The sequence below is a fragment of the Schistocerca nitens genome, chromosome 2 (genome assembly GCF_023898315.1).
Source record: "Schistocerca nitens isolate TAMUIC-IGC-003100 chromosome 2, iqSchNite1.1, whole genome shotgun sequence".
Lineage (NCBI taxonomy): Eukaryota > Metazoa > Arthropoda > Insecta > Orthoptera > Acrididae > Schistocerca > Schistocerca nitens.
This window is the reverse complement of record NC_064615.1, coordinates 485,447,565-485,470,804: the sequence shown is the minus strand read 5'-3', so window position 1 is coordinate 485,470,804 and position 23,240 is coordinate 485,447,565.

Genomic DNA, 23,240 nt, shown 5'->3' with positions numbered 1-23,240 from the left:
GTATAGCTGCAAGCATACCAAGGCCGATGTCAGGTAAGGAAATGTTCTAGGTCAAAATTGATGTTCGTCCCCTTTCCTAAATCGGACGGAGGCTGGGCAGATAAGCAACTGAAGAGAAAGGTATCCAACATATGACGTCGCACGGTAAGCGGCACTGCAGACGCTCACGAGCCGTGCGTTGGTGGGCGTTGATTTCATGCCTCCAAAAACAAGACGAATCACCCTATAATGGAGGACATCGAGTTCGCTCGAAGTTGTTTTCATTGCGTTGCCGTAGACGATGGTGCCATAATCGAAGAAAGAGCGAATCGAGATGTTATACAGGGTCGATACGACTGTCGGTTCCGCTTACCACCAAACTCTAGAAAGCATCCACAATTGATTTGCAGTGTTTTCCACCTTGTCTATATGGTACGCAAGATGACGTGTCCAAGTCAGTTTGCAGTCGAAGTAGCTTAGTATGCTACGGAATGGGAAGTTAGTACGGGCCAAGCTGACTTTCCGATGAGAAGTAATTGCGTCTTTCCCACGACCAAGTTTCCGGGGGCCGGAGTTAGTCCGTATCGTAACTTCCATGTGGGCAGCATCTACCATGCGTCGTTAAGCCATAATTTTGTAACCCAAGGGCACGGCGAGTAGGCGTATATACAAACGTCGTCCGTGTACTGAAGAACTTTGATGTTGGGGCTAAACAGAGACTCTAGATCTGCGACATACGGGCCATATGCGTATAACACGCTGTTGTGGTCAGGGATGCATACGGTACGATAGCTGAGCGAACTGTATATAATTCGTTGTACTTAATCACGAAAAGAAACGACACGATTCGCGTTTCTAGGGTGTTGTGTCTAGACCATACAGCCTAGACACAATGAGGTAGCTAGGTGCACGCTAAACTAACGCAGACGGGCTTGAAGTTCTGGAACATGAGACTTATTAATGAATAAGAAGAAAAGTACGTAGATGTTACTTAACTTTTATTCTCTTGTTGGAATACATCTCTTGAATAGTAGTAAGCTATAAGCACTGATACAAATGGCGCCTTGCTAGGTAGTAGCTATGGACTAAGCTGAAGGCTATTCTATCTGTCTCTCGGCAAATGAGAGGAAGGCGTCGTACTTCTGGTCGCAAGCTATGTCGTCCGTACAACTGGGACGAGGTCTAGTCCGTGTCTTGTGACCTGCCATGTGGTGGCGCTAGGATTGCGATTACACAGTGGCGACACGCGGGTCCGACATGTACTACAGGACCGCGGCCGATTTAAGTTACCACCTAGCAAGTGTGGTGTCTAGCGGTGACACCACATAGGGTACTACCTGTCGTGAAGTATGAGAGCGAGACTGTTTTCAGATTTCCAGGTGTGTCATTACGCAGTGACAAATTTCATCAAAATGGAGGCGGACGAGCAGTTTACTACGGACGCGTTCTTGTGCTCCGCCGTTCTAAACGGCAGAGCTCTGCACAACTCACGGAAATCGCCGTACAGGGATGGTCTGAGCAAAGGAAGGAACGAACGCTCGTGTGTACTAACCTATTTGGGAAATCATAAGTTTGCGTTACGAGCAAGTCCCTTTGGTGTCAGCTTTCGTGATAAACGACACTGTTCTAACTGTTTTAAATCAGTGTTAATAATGTTAGCTGCAGCGCTAGACTGGCGAAGCCAAAAAATACGCCAGTCCAAAAGGTATGCAAAACAAAGACCCTATAGAATCATTTATAGTCTTAATCTTCAGGTAACAACGGCTGGTTGGGGTCCCGGGATGTAATGCGCATGGTGATTCGATGATTCGACGACTTTATGAAACCGATTCTATATTCAGGAATATTAGTAAAACGATGTTAGCCCACTTGCCGCTCTTCTCCCATCACTTAGCAAGCAGTTTGGAATTAATATTTATGCTCACTCAAATTTGAAATTAATGTTTTACCACGGAATAAACGTGTCTTAATAAATATTGTTTCAAATAATTATTATTTGCCAAATAATATCTCATTAATGGCTCTTGTGAGTCTGCTGGACAAAACTGCGTGTTACATACTATTGTTTCTTCAGCCGCTTGTGCTCTGCAATCTTTACATTCGTTAACCTTCAAACGTCGATTGTATAAAAATACAGTGTTACAGACAACTTAAGTTCGTAGGTGGTACAACACTCATATTTCCATATTTCAAAATCATTTTACTCTATTTTAGTGATTCGAGCTTCGATACTTCCCTAGCTAGCAGTAAGGGCAGTCTCGTTTCTTTTGTGTCGAGCGTGTACAACAAAGATGTTTCCTAGCCGGCTTCCGTCCTCTCCTTGGTCCACCAGGGTGTGGTGAAAAGTAATGCCTCCAGATTTTATGTATGAAAACTCTTAAAGCTTTTTAAATAAAATAAACTTTATTAACATTCTACGCCTTAATTCGTCAAATACATATTCGTAGCCCTCTGCCGCTACTTGGCTCCGAATTGTAGCGTATAAAATGGTGGGTAACTAACTGTGTTGGAGTGTGAGAAACACTCAAAAAACCGAAAGCACGAATTCGAAGAGTTCATCCACACATGTAGCACCCTCTCCTTCAGCATGACATGCCAGACCACACACGAACGCTGCGACATCGGCAGCAATCCGACGCCTTCGGTTCAGCGTCATCGTTGCTTCTCCATACAGTCCCGACTTGACCCCATCCAATTTTCACTCGTGTTCAAAACTTAAGGAACACGTTCGAGGACTTCACTTTGATAAAGATGAAGCTGTGCAAGCAGAGATGAGGTTGTGGCTCCGTCGACAAAATCAAACATTCTACAGTGACGGAATCAACAAACTAGTCTCTCGTTGGGAGAAGTGCGTTCGTCGCCGCGGTGACTATCTTGTGAAATAAATATGTAGACGTAAAGAATGAAGCTGTAGAATGTTAATAATGTTTGCTTCATTTAAAAAGCTTTAATAGTTTTCACAAAAAATCGGAGGCATTACTTTTCGGCACACCCTCGTACCTTTTTATTTAAAATAAAATGAGAAGTCCAACTGGTGCTGACATTTTATTCAAAACCAATACTACAGTTGCGGAATCTGCATGAAGAGGGTGCATATGCTGGCCAGAAAGTATGTGCGTCAGTGCCCTGTACAGAACTGGTTGTGCCATTGTTGTGGAGCAAAACACTCCGTTGGCCAGCTTCCATCTATGCTTCATCTTGACAGCTTGCCGTAATGTCGACAAGAGATCTCGGTAGTGTGCATACTGTGTTAGTACCACAGCTGCACCGAGCGAGGTGGCGCAGTGGTTAGACACTGGACTCGCATCCGGGAGGACGACGGTTCAATCCCGCGTCCGGCCATCCTGATTTAGGTTTTCCGTGATTTCCCTAAATCGCTCCAGGCAAATGCCGGGATGGTTCCTTTGAAAGGGCACGGCCGACTTCCTTCCCTAATCCGATGAGACCGATGACCTCTCTGTCTGGTCTCCTTCCCCAAAACAACCCAACCCAACCACAGCTGCAACAGTTCCTTTGCTACTTTGTTTTTGAAATAATGTGAGCAGTAGCGGAATCCAGCGGGCGGCCACCTTTCTCAAGCCCTAAAGGTCGTACGAGATGTTGAAAGCTAATCCATTACCACTTTTCACTTTTCCCACTGTTGCCTCGACTGTGGCAGCCAATTTCGACCACTAGGGACTCCCCCTGGCGATTCCCGATTCTACAGAGAGAAACGGTATGCCACTTCGTCATTCAGTGCCATTCAGTCTTTTTTGCCCACATTGGAGGCGTCTTCGCCACCTGATTAGTGTCTCACGTGATGTTGCACTGTTACCGTACGCTTCCACCAACCTAGCATCGATTGTTTCAGCGTTATTTCCCTTCAACGAAATCGAATTACCGCACAGTACATCACTTTCTGTTTTGACTTTTCTTGCGGCTTGCTACGGAATTTGGACTGGAGATTTCAATATGTACCAGATCGGTAGACAGGTACCTCCAAACAAACAAAAAACTGATTACGTAACTTTATTTTTTAAAGAGATAATTAAAACCTTATGACTCGATCTCATTCTGTGTAATCGATGTGCTTTTATCCTGCAAAGCACAGTGCATTTCGAAAATTTATTCCCATTATCAAGTGCAAATATTTACATCGATCGATTTCTTTTATTATTTTTGCGTGTGTGTTATTCTGCTGGGCTAGAGAAGCGGAACAACAGACACCCAAATATCACAAATATGCATATTAGAACTTGATAATAATGAGAGTAAATTCTCGAAACGCGTCGTGCTACTCATGAAAAAAGTAACTGTTACTGTGTTTTATTAAAAATGGTTCAAATGGCTCTGAGCACTATGGGACTTAACATCTGAGGTCATCAGTCCCCTAGAACTTAGAGATACTTAAACCTAACTAACCTAAGGACATCACACACACCCATGCCGGAGGCAGGATTCGAACCTGCGACCGTAGCGGTCGCGCGGTTCCAGAATGTAGCAGCTAGAACTTCTCGGCCACCCCGGCCGGCGCTGTGTTTTATTATTTGAATCATAAATCGTTATGACCGTTCCTCATCGGTCGATTACAAGACGATAGTATTATCGGAAATAGCCGTGAATAATTAAAGTCGGACGATAGGTTCTTGATAGTCATCTCATTTTTAGCGTTCCGTATGGTAGTCGGTAAAAACAGAACACTTATTGGACCAATTGGTTGTCCGTCTGTCTGTCCATCCGTTAAGACCCTTTTTTCTCAGGAAAGGGTAGAAGTATCGAGTTGAAATTTGTGTAAAATACTTGGGTCTACGTTCTCTTGGTGGCGTGAAAAAAAATGTAAGGTTCTAAGTCAATGTAATCAAAAGATAAGGCCATTTATGTCACATATTTTGGCACTCGCAAACTCATTCATCAAGATCTATAGCTGGACTATCTTTACACATAATTAAGTTTGTACGGAACCCTCAGAGCGTGAGTACTACTCGCTCTGGTCCAATTTTTTCTCTACTTTTTAACTGTTGCCTGGTTCCACCACCTGCTCGGCGTTGGAAGGTAAGGCACTGAAAGATTCCATCCAATGCAGCTTTCTTTCATGGCTGCATTTCTTGCCGTTTCACCTTTGGAGGGGTCTTCGGCCTTTTTTTATCTTTCTTTACAAAGGCGTACATTTAAAGAAAAATACACTGAGAAACTAATATGTACGCTAGAGCACGCTTCGTTGGTCCAGGCAGAGCAACAGTGTTCCATTCTGGGTGTTTTTTTCCTGTTTTGGGTGCAGGGTCATTGTGTGGCGACCTCGGCCGTTGCACGGTGGCGGAGCAGTGGTAGGTGAACACGGTCTGGAGGGGGAATGTGCGGGCAGCGCGTCTCAGATTTCCGGCGGCAGATAGCACGCGCCCGACCTGGCCCCGCCAGCTGCCTGAGGCCGGCTGGCTCTTAATTTGCTCGCGAGCGTGCCCGGCGCCTATCTGCGGACACGCGTCCCGTCCAGACACCCCCGGCGGCCGGCGGCCACACACCGCTCGCCGAGCCGTGTTTAACGCGCCGTCGCCATCGTTCACGCGCTTGCGCCGCGCCAGTACAGCCGATCAGCGCAGCTTTTGTCACGAGATCCCAAACCAAACCTTACTGAGCCTCGGGTTCTCCGTTACAAGCGCTGACTAAGGTTCAAACACACTTTTATTTTGACTGGCCTGGAATCTGGCGAAAAGGCGGAGACGATGATGGGTTTTGAAAGATTGGTAAGGAAATTTCGTAAGTTATACAACATAGATTCGCTTAGTGTGTAGCACTACACAAGAAATTAAAAAAAAATAAGAAAACACACCGATGAGCCAAAACATTATCATCACCTATTTAATAGCGACTTGTTCCACTTTTTCGAACACAGTACAAGAGAGATTCTGCTTGGCATGGATTCTACAAGTCCTTGACAGGATTCCAGAAGTATGTGACACCAGATGTATTCGCACATGTCAGGCAATTTCCGCAAAATTACGGCATAGTGGTTGACGGGCACGCAGATGACGCCCGATATGTGTTCCAGCGGGTACGGATCAGGCACGTTTGCTGGACAAGGCATCAGTTTGAGTTCACTACGCCGGCCGGGGTGGCCGAGCGGTTCTAGGCGCCTCAGTCTGGAACCGTGCGACCACTACGGTCGCAGGTTCGAATCCTGCCTCAGGCATGAATGTGTGTGACGTCCTTGGGTTAGTTAGGTTTAAGTAGTTCTACGTCTAGGGGGCTGATGACCTCAGATGTTAAGTCCCATAGTGCTCAGAGCCATTTGAACCATTTGAGTTCACTTTAATGTCCCTCAAACCACTGTAGCACGATTCTGACCTTGCAACACGGACAGTTATGCTGGTGGAAGATGTCATCGCCGTATGGAGAGACTTCATGCATGAAGTGACGCACACAGTCCGCGATAATTTTCACATAGTTCACTGCTATAGTAACGCCTTCATTACCACGACACATCCCATGGAAGCTCAACTCCAGTGTACTCTATAGCATAATCCTGCCATCTCCGGCCAGCATCTGTGGTGTGGTGCACGTTTCGTGCAGCCATTCACCCGGATGACGGCGTGGAAGGACCTAACCATCGACCTGATGTAACAAGAAATGCGATTCATCCGACAGGCGACACGTTTCTATTGTTCCACGCGAAAACTCAGGGATGCTGTGCCCACTGCAGCTGTAACTGACGTTCTCGTCAGGTCAACACAGGAACACGTAAGGCTCGTGTGTTGTGAAGCTCCAAGAGCAACAATGACCTTTGAACGGTGTGCTCCGAAACACTTGTGCCTACGCCAGCATTGTACTCTTTCGTAAGATCTGCCAGAGATCGCTGCCTATCCTGGATTACACTGGGAGTGGGAATCTTCCGACCTCTACGTTTTGTGATGAGCCATAGTCGTCCAATACCATACGGTCTACTCGTTATTTCATCATCCTTCAACCACTTTCCACAAGCGTTTACGACAGTAGTACGCCAACAGGTGACCAGCTTCGGCGTTTTAGAGGTTCTCGTTTCCAGCAGTAGCGCCACAACAAAGTGCCCTTTGTCAAAACCACTTATATCAGTGGATTTCCACATTTGCTGCCCATATCTTCGTTATAATGACTGCCCATTCGTCTCTCTTCCCCTTACATTCTTTCCTTACTTCGTCTCTTGCCCGCAACACCACCAGGAGGCTTTCAGCCTCGCAGTGGACAGCAGTCGCAGCATTTTCTACATCTACATCTACATCTACATCTACATACATACTCTGCAATCCACCATACGGTGCGTGGCGGAGGGTACCTCGTACCACAACTAGCATCTTCTCTCCCTGTTCCTCTCCCAAACAGAACGAGGGAAAAAAGACTGCCTATATGCCTCTGTACGAGCCCTAATCTCTCTTATCTTATCTTTGTGGTCTTTCCGCGAAATATAAGTTGGTGGCAGTAAAATTGTACTGCAGTCAGCTTCAAATGCTGGTTCTCTAAATTTCCTCAGTAGCGATTCACGAAAAGAACGCCTCCTTTCCTCCAGAGACTCCCACTCGAGTTCCTGAAGCATTTCCGTAACACTCGCGTGATGATCAAACCTACCAGTAAGAAATCTAGCAGCCCGTCTCTGAATTGCTTCTATGTCCTCCCTCAATCCGACCTCATAGGGATCCCAAATGCTCGAGCAGTACTCAAGAATAGGTCGTATTAGTGTTTTATAGGCGGTCTCCTTTACAGATGAACCACATCTTCCCAAAATTCTACCAATGAACCGAAGACGACTATCCGCCTTCCCCACAACTGCCATTGCATGCTTGTCCCACTTCATATCGCTCTGCAATGTTACGCCCAAATATTTAATCGACGTGACTGTGTCAAGCGCTACACTACTAATGAAGTATTCAAACATTACGGGATTATTTTTCCTATTCATCTGCATTAATTTACATTTATCTATATTTAGAGTTGGCTGCCATTCTTTACACTAATAACAAATCCTGTCCAAGTCATCTTGTATCCTCCTATAGTCACTTAACGACGACACCTTCCCGTAAACCACAGCATCATCAGCAAACAGCCGCACATTGCTATCCACCCTATCCAAAAGATCATTTATGTAGATAGAAAACAACAGCGGACCTACCACACTTCCCTGGGGCACTCCAGATGATACCCTGACCTCCGATGAACACTCACCATTGTGGACAACGTACTGGGTTCTATTACTTAAGAAGTCTTCGAGCCACTCACATACTTGGGAACCAATCCCATATGCTCGTACCTTAGTTAGGAGTCTGCAATGGGGCGCCGAGTCAAACGCTTTCCGGAAGTCAGGGAATATGTCATCCGTCTGATACCCTTCATCCGTGGTTCGCAAGATATCATGTTAAAAGAGGGCGAGTTGCGTTTCGCAGGAGCGATGCTTTCTAAAGCCGTGCTGATGCATGGACAGCAACTTCTCCGTCTCAAGGAAATTCATTATATTCGAACTTACAATATGTTCGAGAATTGTGCAACAAACCGATGTTAAGGATAATTGGTCTGTAATTTTGAGGATCCGTCCTTCTACCCCTCTTATATACAAGCGTCACCTGCCCTTTTTTCCAGTCGCTCGGGACTTTACGTTGGGAAAGAGATTCGCGATAAATGCAAGCTAAGTAAGGAGCCAATGCAGTAGAGTACTCTCTGTAAAACCGAATTGGAATCCCATCAGGACCTGGCGATTTATTTATTTTCAACCCATTCAGCTGCTTCACAACCCCATGGATGTCTATCACTATGGCCTCCATACGGGAATCTGTACGAGACTCAAAAGGCGGCATGTTTGTACGATACTCCTGCGTGAAAGATTTCTCAAATGCTAAATTTAAAATTTCAGCTTTCGTTTTGCTGTCTTCCGTTGCCAGGCTAGACTGATCAGTGAATGACTGGATGGAAGCCTTCGACCCGCTTACCAATTTCACGTAAGACCAGAATTTCCTTGGGTTTTCAGCAAGATCTTTAGTTCATTACTATACACTGAGGCGATGAAAGCTATGGTACAGCGATATGTACATATACAGATGGTGGTAGTATCACGGACGCAAGATATAAAAGGCCAGTGCATTGGCAGAGCTGTCATTTGTACTCAAGTCATTCGTGTGAAATGGTTCGCGACATAATTATGGCGCACGACAGGAATTAAGAGACTTTGAACGCGGAATGGTAGCGGGAGCGAGACGCATGGAATTCAGTATTCCGAGATCCACAACGTCAAAAGTGTGCCGAGAACACGACATTTCACGCATTACCTATCTCTCACCACAGGCAACGCAATGGCCGACGGCCTTCACTTAACGACCGAGAGCAGCGGCGTTTGCGTAGAGATGTCAGTGGTAACAAACAAGCAACACTGCGTGAAATAACCGAAAGAATCGATGTCGGACGTACAACTAAAGCATCGTTGGGGCAGTGCGGCGAAATCTGTCGATAATGGGCTGTGGCAGCAGACGACCGACGGAGTGCCTTTCCTAACAGTTCGACATCGCCTGCAGTGCCCCTCCTGACCATACCACCTCGTGACCGTATCGGTTGGACCATAGACGACTGGAAAACCGTGGCCTGGTCAGCTGGGTCGCGATTTCAGTTGGTAAGAGCTTATCTAAGGTTCGAGTGTGGCGCAGACCCCACGCCACCATGGACCCAAGTTATCAACAAGACACTTTGCAAGTTCATGGTGACTACATAATGGCTGTATTTACATGGAATAGACTGGGACCTCTGGTCCAACTGAACAGATCATTCTCCGGAAAAGGTTATTTTGGCTATTTGGAGACCATTTGCAGCCATTCATGGACTTAATCTTCTCAAACAGCGACGTAATTTTTATGGATGACAATACGCCATGTCACGGGGCCACAACCGTTCGCGTTTGGTTTGAAGAACATTCTGGACAATTCGAACGAATGATTTGCCAGACAGATCGCCCGACATGAATCCTATCGAACATTTATAGGACTTATTCGGGAGTTCAGATCGTGTACAAAATCCTGCACCTCCAACACTTTTGTAATTATGTACGGCAATAGAGACAGCATGGCCCATTATTTCTGCGGGGGACTTCTAGCGACTTGTGGAGTCCATGCCACGTCGAGTTACTGCACTACGCCGAGCAAAAGGAGGTCCGACATGACATTAGGAAATATCCCATGACTTCCGTCACCTCAGTATGCATTAAACTAAAAAAACGGTTGTTGTATCCTAATGTACAGTCTCCTTATCCAGTCAAGGCTTAATGGTGCAGCCAAGAGAAGTCGTTTGCAAGAGTCGTGTAGGCTCTCAGCTTGCACTCCTCTTCAGTCTGTCGGATGGTTTGGTTCGGTGCTCCACAGTCACAACTTACGCTGGACTGATTACCACATTTGTGCAGGTTGTATACAGACACTCTGTGTTCTGTTCGGATGTAAATTTATGTTCTTCCACTTATATCGTGGGTGTTCAAAGTTAATGTGTAGTCGTAGAGGGTCTTTTAAGATGTAGCACTTCAAGCGCGGCATTCGTAGTCCAGATTTAACCCCACTTTCTTTCAGTGGTAAAGGACCTGTCAGCAAGTAGTCGGGTCAGCCGCTGGGTGGATTCCTGGAACGAAGTCGATTTTTTGTAAATCCTGTAATATCTTCTAGTTGGTAATGTGAAGATTATTCATTGTTTCGGAATATTCTTTCAATGGGGCTTCTTGTCTTCTTAACAGAGGAGGAATTGTGTGACTCAGTGTTGGAAGGCAGTATAGTGGAGTAGTTCTTATGGACCCAGAGCCGGTTCTTATGATGCTATTGAACTGAGCCTCTGCCGGCCGGAGTGGTCGAGCGGTTCTAGCGCTACAGTCTGGAACCGCGCGACCGCTACGGTCGCAGATTCGAATCCTGCCTCGGGCATGGATGTGTGTGATGTCCTTAGGTTAGTTAGGTTTAAGTAGTTCTAAGTTCTATGGGACTGATGACCTCACAAGTTAAGTCCCATAGTGCTCAGAGCCATTTGAACCATTTTGAACTGAATGTCTATCTTATTGACGTGATGGCTGTTCAGCCCCTTACACGTGACCCCAGGCTGGCGTTAAATAAGCGATGGTCATCAGCCAGCCCTGGCGCATGGTACTGCACCGGAAGCAGCAATTTGAGCAGCAGTTGGCACCATAGTCACACAATGAACTTTTACAAATCGGTTGTTTTAAGGACAGCGTCGAGCCAGACACGCTGTAGCTACATTGCACTGACCTCAAACCACGGCCATTTTCGACTTTAGTAGTGTCAAACAAGAGCTCATTGGAGGGCAGGATGGGGGTCTGTTGTTTCTTTCCGGTTACAGGTGGTTCTGCGTCGGTGTCAGTGACGGCCGTGCGATGGCTAGGAGGAGGCCAGTTCGGCCTGCAACCTACCTGTCTGCGTGCTAGACACACGGGACCTACACTAGATTTATGGTCTGGGGTGCGATTCGGTATAGCAGCAGGAGCACTCTCGTGGTTATTCCAGGCACCACGACTGCAGCTTTGTACGTCAGACTGGCAATCCGAGCTGTTTTGCTGCCATTCATGAAAGGCATTCCAGGGGGCCTTTCTCCAACAGAATAAAGCTCGCCACATACGTCAGTTGTAGCCCAAGATGCTCTACCGAGTGTCGACATGTTGCCTTGGCCTGATAGATCAACAGATCTGTCCCCAATCGAGCGGTTACACTGGTTATTAATGTACCAGCGTTTCACATTTGCAATGGCTTATTTCGCTCTTACATTAACCTGTGATCTTGCAATGTTAATCATTTAAATATGTTACCTAACATACATTACATTTATGGTGCTTTCAGAATTGACGTGGGGGCTGTACGGAGCTGAAACTCGGACTGAGCATCCAAAAGGGACGAACATACGATCTGCACAAGTAGAACAACACAGCGTTGCCAGATGTTGAGAGTCGCATTATTTTTTTCACACATATCGAACTGCTTATGGAACGGAATCAGCAGCTCGGCCTACACCCGAAAGCTCGCCATTAATCTGTGTTGCTGCTACGAAGTATCTTCAAACACACAACGTGCACTTCCGAGTAATTTTTTATAGATACTAGCAAATCCCGCAACAACAGCGGTCAAAATTTTGAATAAGTACAATAAAAGGACTAGAATCATCCAAAGTAGGTATTTGGGCAGACTTGTCAACTCGGAGCAGTTCCATAGCTCGATAAACTACATGCTCCGACTGGCTCCAAAAAACAGACCTTGCCACACTTGACTGACCATCTCACGAAAATGCTCCAGAGATAACCTTGACACCGAATGGCTTCTGATTGGCCAAAAGGTTCGGTGTGACTATAATTGATAGTGACGTTACTCAATATAGCTCAGATAGAGACAGAACAACTTTATTAATTTAAATGCAGATGATGAAATGAATGAGCAGACTCATTTAAAGGCACTTCCTGCAAAGTTAAAAAGTTTGGTCCCGGGAACTAGCACCAGTTTCATTATGTCACCTCACGGCAGGTGTCGGAAGTTACACATCAAGTAAAGCACAAGGGGCTAGGCGCTTAACCCAGTTGGAGTCAAGTAGTGAAACACATTGCTCAAGAGAATTAGAGGGGCCACATTTTAAACACCTGCGTTATTTTTTCGGGAATGTCTGTAGTGAAATAGACTTTTGTCCTGGAAAATGAAATCTTTATTTAACAGAAATATACACATCCTGTTCTCTTCTCGTCACACATGTTCGTGCTACACCAGAAATTCAACATACTGTCGTAAACCAAGGAGTTGATAGTCACATAAGGCACAAAAGAAACGTTTCAGTGTCTGATAGGTCCTGCATGTGCTCTATTACTGGCACACATCTTCGAGGCATGCTCCTGACAAATCTGCAGACATTTTGTTATGGAATTTTTTTGCTCTCATCAGTAAAGGCCTCTGCAAGTTGTTGAAGAGTATGAGGTGCTACAGGGGTTTGCTGTCAAGCATATCCCATACGTGCTTAACAGGACTGAGGTCAGGACTCAGAGAAGGGCCGTCTAACGTTTGAATTGTGAGGCCGCGCGGGATTAGCCGAGCGGTCTTTGGCGCTGAAGTCATGGACTGTGCGGCTGGTCCCGGCGGAGGTTCGAGTCCTCCCTCGGGCATGGGTGTGTGTGTTTGTCAATAGGATAATTTAGGTTATGTAGTGTGTAAGCTTAGGTACTGATGACCTTAGCAGTTAAGTCCCATAAAATTTCACAAACATTTGAACATTTCTTTGAATCGCGAGGTCCTGTGACGTTTACGTGGTAGCTGCTGCTGAGTGCGCTCTCGTATTTCTTGTTGCAGAGTAAACTAGGGATCCATTGTGGGCATAACATGGACCAGTACAATCTCATTGATGTGCCTCTGAGCATTAAGTCAGCCTCCGAGTATCTGAATGTTCTATCGGTCATCAGCTGTGATGCCACCACACGCCATGTCCACCCCCGGTAGCTGAGTGGTCAGCGCGACACAATGTCAATCCTAAGGGCCTAGGTTCGATTCCCGGCTGAGTCGGAGATTTTCTCATCTCAGGGACTGGGTGTTGTGTTGTCCTACTCATCATCGTTTCATCCCCATCGACGCGCAAATCGCCGAAGTGGCGTCAAATCGAAAGACTTGCACCCGGCGAACGGTCTACCCGACGGGAGGTCCTAGTCACACGACCTCTACATTTATTTACCTCACGCCATCACTGAATCCCAGCCGAACCTGTCCATTTCCTGGACTGCTGCTTCGTTATTACTTTCACTACGGCGACAATATAGCCCGAAGCGCCAAAGAAACTGATATAGGTGTGTGTATTCAAATACAGAGATATGCAAACAGGCAGAATAACGGCGCTGCGGTCGGCAACACCTATATAAGACAACAAATCTCTGGCGCAGTTGTCCGATCGGTTACTGCAGCTACAGCGGCAAGTTATCAAGATTTAAGTGAGTTTGAACTTGGTGTTATAGTATGCGCATGAACGATGGGACACAGAATCTCCGAGGTAGCGACGAAGTGGGGATTTTCCCGTACGACCATTTCACGAGTGTACCGTGAATAACAGGAATCCGGTAAAACATCAAATTTCCAACATCACTGTGACCGGAAAAGATCCTACAATAACGGAAACAACGCAGATTGAAGAGAATCGTGCAACCCTTCCACAAATTTCTGCAGATTTCAATGCTGGGCCATGGACGAGTGCGAACCATTCAACGAAACATCATCGATATGGGCTTTCCGAGCCGAAGGCCCACTCGTGTACCCTTGATGACTGCACGACACAAAGCTTTACGCCTCACCTGGGCCCGTCAACACCGACATTGGACTGTTCGTGACATGTTAATGTTACCTGGTCGTACGAATCTAGTTTAAAATTGCATCGAGCGGATGGACGCGTGCGGGTATGGAACAACCTCATGAATCCATGTACCCTGCATGTCAATAGGGGACTGTTCAAACTGGTGGAGGCTCTGTAATTGTGTGGGGCGTGTGCAGTTGGAGTGGTATGGGCCCCTTGATACGTCTAGGAACGACAGGCGACACGTACGTAAGCATCCTGTCTGATCACCTGCATCCATTCATATCCATTGTGCATTTCGACGGACTTGGGCAATTCCAGTAGAACAATGCGAAACCCACACGTACAGAATTGCTACAGCGTGGCTCTAGGAACACTCTTCCGAGTTTAAACACTTCCGCTGGCCACTAAACTCCCCAAACATGAAAATTATAGAGCATATCTGGGACGCCTTGAAAAGCGCTATTCAGAAGAGATGTCCACCCCCTCGTACTCTAACGGATTTATGGACAGCCCTGCAGGACTGATGGTGTCAATTCCCGCCGGCCGCTGTGGCCGAGCGGTTCTAGGCGCTTCAGTCCGGAACCGCACTGCTGCTACGTTCGCAGGTTCGAATCCTGCCTCGGGCATGGATGTGTGTGATGTCCTTAGGTTAGTTAGGTTTAAGTAGTTCCAAGTCTAGGGACTGATGACGTCAGATGTTAAGTCTCATAGTGCTCAGAGCCATTTGAACCATTTTTTGGTCGATATAATAGAGATATATCATTCATTCCAAGGCTATTCGAAACCAGCCAATAGTCGGCAACAAGAGTTTTGCCGACATTCGGAGCACATAGTGTTAGACTGATGGTATTTTACACATAACGGAGCCTTCTGCTAATAATTTCCGAGTAATAGCATCTGAACGGAACGTCAATCAAATGATTAAACGCCAAAATCGACGGGAACATATAGTCAACAGAAAAAAAGCAAGTAGCCACTGAAATTAGTAAAGGGTGTCCTATAAAGAACGCAATTTTTGAAATGTTCGCCATTTCTATTCTAGTAAGTTGTCAGCACTGTATGTTGCTCGATTTTCATCTGTTTTCTTTATGGTTAGTGATGAAGCGCTTCTCGATGGAACAACATGTTGTCATAGTGAAACTTTATTACAAATATGTTCGAAAACAGCGTGGAATGTTTCCTCAACGTAATGCACCGAATAATCCGTCTGTGATGACATAACTGCTAAATTTGAGAGGACTAGTTCGACTGCGGTCATTAAACCCTGGGGGCGTCCTCTTGTTAGTAGGCAGCCGGCCGGAGTGGCTGTGCGGTTCTAGGCGCTACAGTCTGGAGCCGAGCGACCGCTCCGGTCGCAGGTTCGAATCCTGCCTCGGGCATGGATGTGTGTGATGTCCTTAGGTTAGTTAGGTTTAATTAGTTCTAAGTTCTAGGCGACTGATGTCCTCAGAAGTTAAGTCGCATAGTGCTCAGAGCCATTTGAACCATTTTTTTTTTTTTTTTTTAGTAGGCGGAAAAAAACCGCCTCCGTGAGTGATAATATTGCTGTATGTCCAGTGAAACTTTTTCGCCGACGTTCACAACAACTGGATATTCCCAGAACCAGCATATAACGAATTCTGAAAGAATTTCTGCAGCTTTGCGCCTATGAAATCCAACTGACACGAAAGCTGAAGCCAAACTGTCACTCATTGATAGCAACTGGCTGATTGATTTATCCCAACTACGACACCACGTGGTTTCCATGAAATGTATTCACAGTTGCGGACGTCGACAGCCATCAGCTGGCTAATGGAAAGACGACAATGAAAATTTGTGGCGGACCGGGACTTGAACTCGGATGTCCTGCTTATCCAGACCCAAACTTCCATATGTCGTTTTGGTCTGGCCGAGTTTCATTTTCGTTATTGCATTACACAGCTGATGGTTGTCGATATTTCATAACTGCTGTAGTGGCCACAGTGCCTGTCCCTTCGGACATGCATGGATGTCCAAAGGAACATTGCATCGTAGACAGGCACTGCAATACGATTTCTTTCTGCGGTGGCATTTGAAAACTCGTCTGTACGCCAACAAACTACGACCACTTTCAGAGCTCAGGGCCGAGATTCAGCGTCGGATTTCAGAACTAGAGATGTAAGTATGTCGAAAAGTTACGGAAAATTTCATCGAAAGAACAAGAGTGGGCCTGCAGAGTCCTGAAGGGCATTTGAATAATCACATATTTCATACATAATCCCAGGTAGAAAATACGCCAATAATATGTAAACTACTTAATTTCATCAATAAGACTGTATGTTATTACACACTCAAAAGTTACATTCCTTATGGGACACTCCTAATAACAGAATCTAAGCAGTTCCATCAGATTTAGGGCGCGCTGATATTTCACCATATACCTTACGGCTGCGACACAGGAATCTGAGAAGACGATATACGAAGACGGATCACGCTAGGGCGAGTGGCTATGAAGGAGCTCACCAAGGTCTGACAGAACAGAGCAATAACGAACACGCGAAAGGGCCGGCTTGTTGAAATACTCGCGTTCTCCGTCTTCTTTTATGGTTGGGAAACATGGACCCTTAAAGCCAGAAACAAGCAGCATATTGATGCATTTGAACTTTGATGCTGGCGCAGGATACTACGCATAAAACAAACCGAAAGAAGAAAAAGGGTGTCCATTGTTAACTCAATGTCTTTAAACGTCTTTCTTCTCGTGTCAACCAAAAAAGTTCTCCAGTTCTTTGGTCATGAGAAGAGATGGAGAAAACATATAGAAAATAATGGAAGGGAAGAGCAGCAAGCAGGTGGATGGATCAAATCAAGAAGATCTCTGGTCTACATCTTTAGTAGGCTCTAAGAGAAGCTTGCAACCTTAAGAGATGGAGACGCTTGGTTTTTGGAGTCTCGACGCTCAGCAATGAGCACAACGACTTGTGATGATGACCTTATACCTGAAATCTTATGGCTCAATTAATGCTCCGCGAAAACACGAATATATACAGTATCTAAAAATTTTTCTATTACTAAATAAACGCGAGTAACACTGTGTTTGACGAGGAGGTGCAATCTCACTTTTTCCCGTGACATTACGTGCAACATTTTTACTAGAAAGCGATTGTGGTTGAGCGTCATACGGTCTTACAAATGGTTCAAATGGCTCTGAGCACTATGGGACTCAACTGCTGTGGTCATAAGTCCCCTAGAACTTAGAACTACTTAAACCTAACTAACCTAAGGACAGCACACAACACCCAGCCATCACGAGGCAGAGAAAATCCCTTACCCCGCCGGGAATCGAACCCGGGAACCCGGGCGTACGGTCTTACAGTCGAAAGAAAGATATATACAGTGGAAACATGGTGACCTTCCCAGTCAGAAGAAAGACAAGCCGTGCAAGTCATAATAATCAGCACTTAACTTTAACGAAGATTAAGAGTACTTGTTAGAAGACTAGCTGTGGGAGCAATCAAGTGGCCACCTCGCCTGCAGGGGAATAATTTATAGCAAAAGTTTTCACTTGACGGATGAAAAAACTTGGCAAGTCTCTGGAGCTCGACGAGAATACTTCGAGCTACTGTAACCGTATCTGGGCGTGGCATTTCCAGAGAAGAACCAATCCTTAACAAGTAAATACCATTCTCGTGCTGCACTACTCGTTAACTGCTTGATAACTGATAGTTCTTCGATGTATAGATGAAAAACAGACAATGCAAAACATAAACAGCATGGTATGGAGTTTTCGCACGTCTCTTGAAAGTTGGTCAATGGTATACGTACATTTTGTAACACACATTTCACCGTGTGCAGTACCCTTTAATTCACTGATGACGTGAAGAAAATTGCACAGAGTCGTCTGTACATATCCGAATGTTTCTAAGGTTCGTAAACATAAGACAATTCGGAAAGTACCTTCAATTTCTTTATTAAGAAAACAATTATAGACGTGAAGATTTTTTTACTGTATGCTTACTGTAGCTAAGATCTTAAGCTATTTCTCAATTTCACTTGCTGCGGCATTAAAGCACTATACTGTCATTGTAGAATTATAGCAACAGTGACCTTAGTTGCGGTTCAGTGGTGTCTAGAATAGTGGTCATCAAACTTTATTGCTTGAGACCCAATAATGACGCTGTAGGGTGACCCTTTGGTCCGCATAAAAATGGGGGGAGGGGGGGGTTGTGGGCGTGGCCACTAAAAGAAAGATTCAGCACGGATTCAGAAAATATCGTTCTTGTGAAACACAACTAGCTCTTTATACTAATAAAGTAATGAATGGTATCGACAGGGGATGCCAAATTGATTCAATGTTTTTAGATTTCCAGAAGGCATTCGACAACGTTCCTGACAAGCGTCTTCTAACCAAACTGCGTGCCTTTGGAAAGGTCACAGTTCGTAGTAGTAGATGGAAAGTCATTGACTAAAACAGAGCAATATCCGAAATTCCCCAAGGAAGTGTTATAGGCCCTCTATTGTACCTGATCTATATTAACGACATAGGAGACAATCTGAGTAGCGCTATTAGATTGTTTGCAGATGATGTGCCATTTACCTTCTTGTAAAGTCATCAGATGACCAGAATGAACTGAAAAATGATTTAAATCAGATATCTGTATGGCGCGAAAAGTAACAATTGACCCTGAATAAAGAAAAGTGTGAAGTTATTCACATGAGTACTAAAAGAAATCACTTAAATTTCAATTACGCGTTAAGTCACACAAATCTTAACGCTGTAAATTCAACTAAATACTTAGGGATTACAATAACAAATAACCCAAATTGGAACAATCACATAGATAATGTTGTGGGTAGAGCAAATCAAAGACTGGGTGGGTTTCATTGGCAGAACACTTATAGGGTGCAACAGGTCTACTAAAGAGACTGCATACACCACGCTTGGCCGCCCTATTCTCGAGTATTGGTGTGCGGTGTGGGGTCCGCGTCAGGTGGGAGTGACGGCTGTTAAGAAGTTTAAGAAGGACGGCTCGTTTTGTGCTATTGCGAAATAGGGGAGATAGTGTCACGGACATGATACGTGAATTGGAGTGGCAATCATTAAAACAAAGGCGTTTTTCGTTGCGTTGGGATCTTCCCGTGAAATTTCAATCACCAGTTTTCACCTCCGATTGCGGAAACATTCTGGTGAAACCCACCTACATAGGGAGAAATGATCATCGCGATAAAATAAGAGAAATCAAGGCTCGCACAGAAAAATTTAAGTGCTCGTTTTTCCCGCGCGCCGTTCGAGAGTGGAAAGGTAGGGAGACAGCTTGAAGTTGGTTCATTGAACCCACTACCAGGCACTTTACTGTGAATAGCAGAGTAATCACATAGATGTAGATGTAGAAACCACTTACACATTTTGAATCCATATAGTATAAGGTATCACCCAAATATTTTTAAGTGCAAAAGAAAATAATACATTTTGAGCCATATGCACTTTTATGAAGGCTTACATAGTGACCAGTTTTCCGTGCCTAAACAGGTACTGTGGCCAGTGCCACCGCAACAGAATCCTATGTTTGTTTTCCTGATTTCCGCGAACATTTTCTAGGCATCTTCACGCCCTGCTATCTGGAAGAATATCAGGCGGCTGCAGCAGAACGTTTTAAATCGGACTTTTGAATTAGGCCTAATATAAAAGCACAGAGACAGTCTTAAATAATATAATTTAATTCAAAATTGTGACAAAGGGATAGAATGGCGGACGATAGTTTTGCATATAAACGTTTTAGAAGTCAGTTTCAGCTGTTGTACGAGGGCTATCCACAAAGTACATTACGTTTTGGAATTAAAAATAAATAAAGTATTGGAAAATTTTTTTATTATATACAGATGAAAGCCACACTTCAATACTACTTTTCTACATAGTTGCCATTTAAATTAAGGCACTTATCGTAGCGATGGACGAGCTTGGAAATTCCTCCGTCGTAAAATTCGGCCGCCTGCGCCTTCAACCACGTGGTTAATCAGTAACCCGGTAGAAATACGATTTTAGTGGATTTCCTGGAAAGGGGCACTACAATAAACTCTCAAAGGTATTGCCAAACTCTGCACAACCTCAGAAGAGCAATACAAAACAAGCGCAGGGGAAAGTTGGGCTCAAAGATCTTGCTGATTCACGACAACGCCCGGGCCGACACGGCAAATGCCCCTCGTGAAGTTCTCGAATCTTTTAAGTAGGAGACGTTTCCTCATCCGCCGTACAGTCCCGACCTGGCACCGAGCGACTTCCACTTATTCCCAGCAATGAAGAAGTGGTTGGCTATGCAGCGTTTTGATGACGATGCACAGCTTCAAGAAGAGGTAACCACGTGGTTGAAGGCGCAGGCGGCCGAATTTTACGACGAAGGAATTTCCAAGCTCGTCCATCGCTACGATAAGTGCCTTAATTTAAATGGCAACTGTGTAGAAAAGTAGTATTGAAGTGTGGCTTTCATCTGTATATAATATAAAAAAAATTCCAATACTTTATTTATTTTTAATTCCAAAACGTAATGTACTTTGAGGATAGCCCTCGTATTACGTGTCTTCTTTTGGACGTAACTAACACTTATTGGGGTAAACACCGTGGCCACTTTACCTGACGAGTAGCATGACCACTTTCCCCGATCGGACGCTTTGTCGGCATTAATGATTCGCGGAAGAAACTGTCAAACTGAAATAAATAACAAGAAACTACATCTGTGGGCAAAACGACGTTGTTTAAACATTGATACTGTAAAAAATTATTACTCTCCATATAAGTAGGACAACAAGAATTATACAATTGACTTGTCTTACATCTGACGATTCGAAATTTTTTACAAAAAAAAATAACAAGCCTCCTGTGCCAATCTCACTGACAACAACGGCGATATACATTAGAACTAGTGTGACCACTTCTCGGCAGACAGCAGCCCTCTTCAGGGCAAAAATAAATATACAATGACCACTTTTCCCGTCCTGCCCACTTTGCCACAACTTCCCCTTCATATTTTGCTATTAATTTGTAACCTACGTAGATTAGTATGATATATTAATTGGTATCAGTAATTGCAATATGAGACACGATCATAAATGTTTACTATATGTTTTGAATATCATTTTTCTTTTAATCGTTGCATTGTATTACAACAGCCTTCATTTTATTGCATATTGCTTGCTACAAACATGTACCACATTTGAAAATGTCCGTCTCTGTAACGCGCATTCACGAATCCATGTTACTTCCGTTTGACATTTATACCACAGCGGCTGATTGGTGCTAGTTGCACACGCTCGTGAGTTCTCAGCATGGAAGATAAACAATAAAATATCCCCCCCCCCCTCTCCCACATCCTACAACCCCGTAGAGCCCGCGCTACGTACCACTCTTTCCCTGAGGTAAGCGACCAACTTTCTCAGGACACGAACGAATTCACCAATGTCAATTAAAATTAACCTCATCTTGAAATATTACTGTCGTTGTAAGTATTTTTGCTAGTTACTGAGAAGGAAAAATGCACTCTTAAGAAGCTCTTAACGCTTGTCGACGTTTTGTATATCCTACTGTTAGTTTGTAGAAGCACATGATTATAAAATAGAGGTGGGAACCGCGGGCCGCACTAGCACTCGATTCGGGCCGCAGCTTGACGACCGCTGGTGCAGAAGATCCTCGTTGTTTGCAACTACGTGTCGATAGTCACTTATCCGTTGTTTCGATGATGTAATCATCGGAAATGAAACGAGGGATGTGCGGAGGATGATCAAATAATCCTCATTTGAAATCCGTCAAGCGTTCGAGAAATTTAGGGGCAGAGCGTGGACAGGCATTGTAGAGCACCTAAGCTCGCCGGAATTCGACTTGCCGTGTAGTCTAATTTGAATTTTCGTTGCTGTTTCAATGTATCGCTATACACTGGTGAATTATTGGGTGTGTTCCACGTGATGATCTAGGCAGTGCTCAGAAGGCAGTGACAATAATCTCTTTGGAAAAAGTCCTGTTTCTGTGATGAACTGGTGTGAGGCCACACCATAGACCGATGTTTTTGTCGATGTTGACATTTGGAACCCACGTCTTGACGCTTAAAACAATGATTTCGAGAAAGCAGCCATCTTCGTCTGCCTACTGTAGCAAGAACGTGGCTCCGAAGCCTTTCTCTGGGATTCATGACTCTCAGAAAGGCAGACCCAGAGAGCGTACTGTCACTTACTACCTCGCGCGAAATCATTCGTGAATCTGGAAGGAAACGGTCCGATAGTTCACTTCTTTTTTTTTTTTTTTTTTTTTTTTTTTTGCTGAAGTTCATCCACTGTCTGTCTTTGCCTGATCGTTGATGACACTTTACTCGCTCTCAAATCTTCTGTGCCACTCTCTCAGAGTACTCTCATAATATTCTCTGTACAATCTGCACAAATCTCTACAGTCTTTTTGTGCACTCTTTCTTCCACAGTAAGCGAATAGACGCGATAGACGCGAACATTTCAGCCGGAGGGATTTGCGTTTTCCACGGACACTACAAAACGTGAAATGTCCAGAGGATGTACGTTTGTCGCAGAAACTGTTATTTGATATTAGATGCAAATAAAATATATTGGGAAGACATGGATGGGAAGTCCGACTGCTGTTCCGTTATAGTATTGAGGACTATTACTCGTTAGTGAATGACCCTTACCAGAGAGGTAAATTAGAGGAGATCCAAAGTAGAGGGATGCGTTCCGTCGAGGGTTAGTTTAGTAACCGAGAGATCACTACGGAGATTCTCATCAAACTTCGTATGTAGAGGACACGGGAGAGGCTTTGTGCATCACCGAGAGGATTGCTCTTGAAATCCCGAGAGCGTCCGTTCCAAGAATAGGCAGGTAACACGTTAGTTTTTCCCACATGCCTTTTGCGAAATGACCACGAGGGACAATCATACAAATTACGTTTCACATAGAGGCTTACCTAAGGCGGTTCTTGGCATCCATTATTTGCGAATGGGGCCTGAAAGGGGGAAAATGGTGGTGGTACCAAG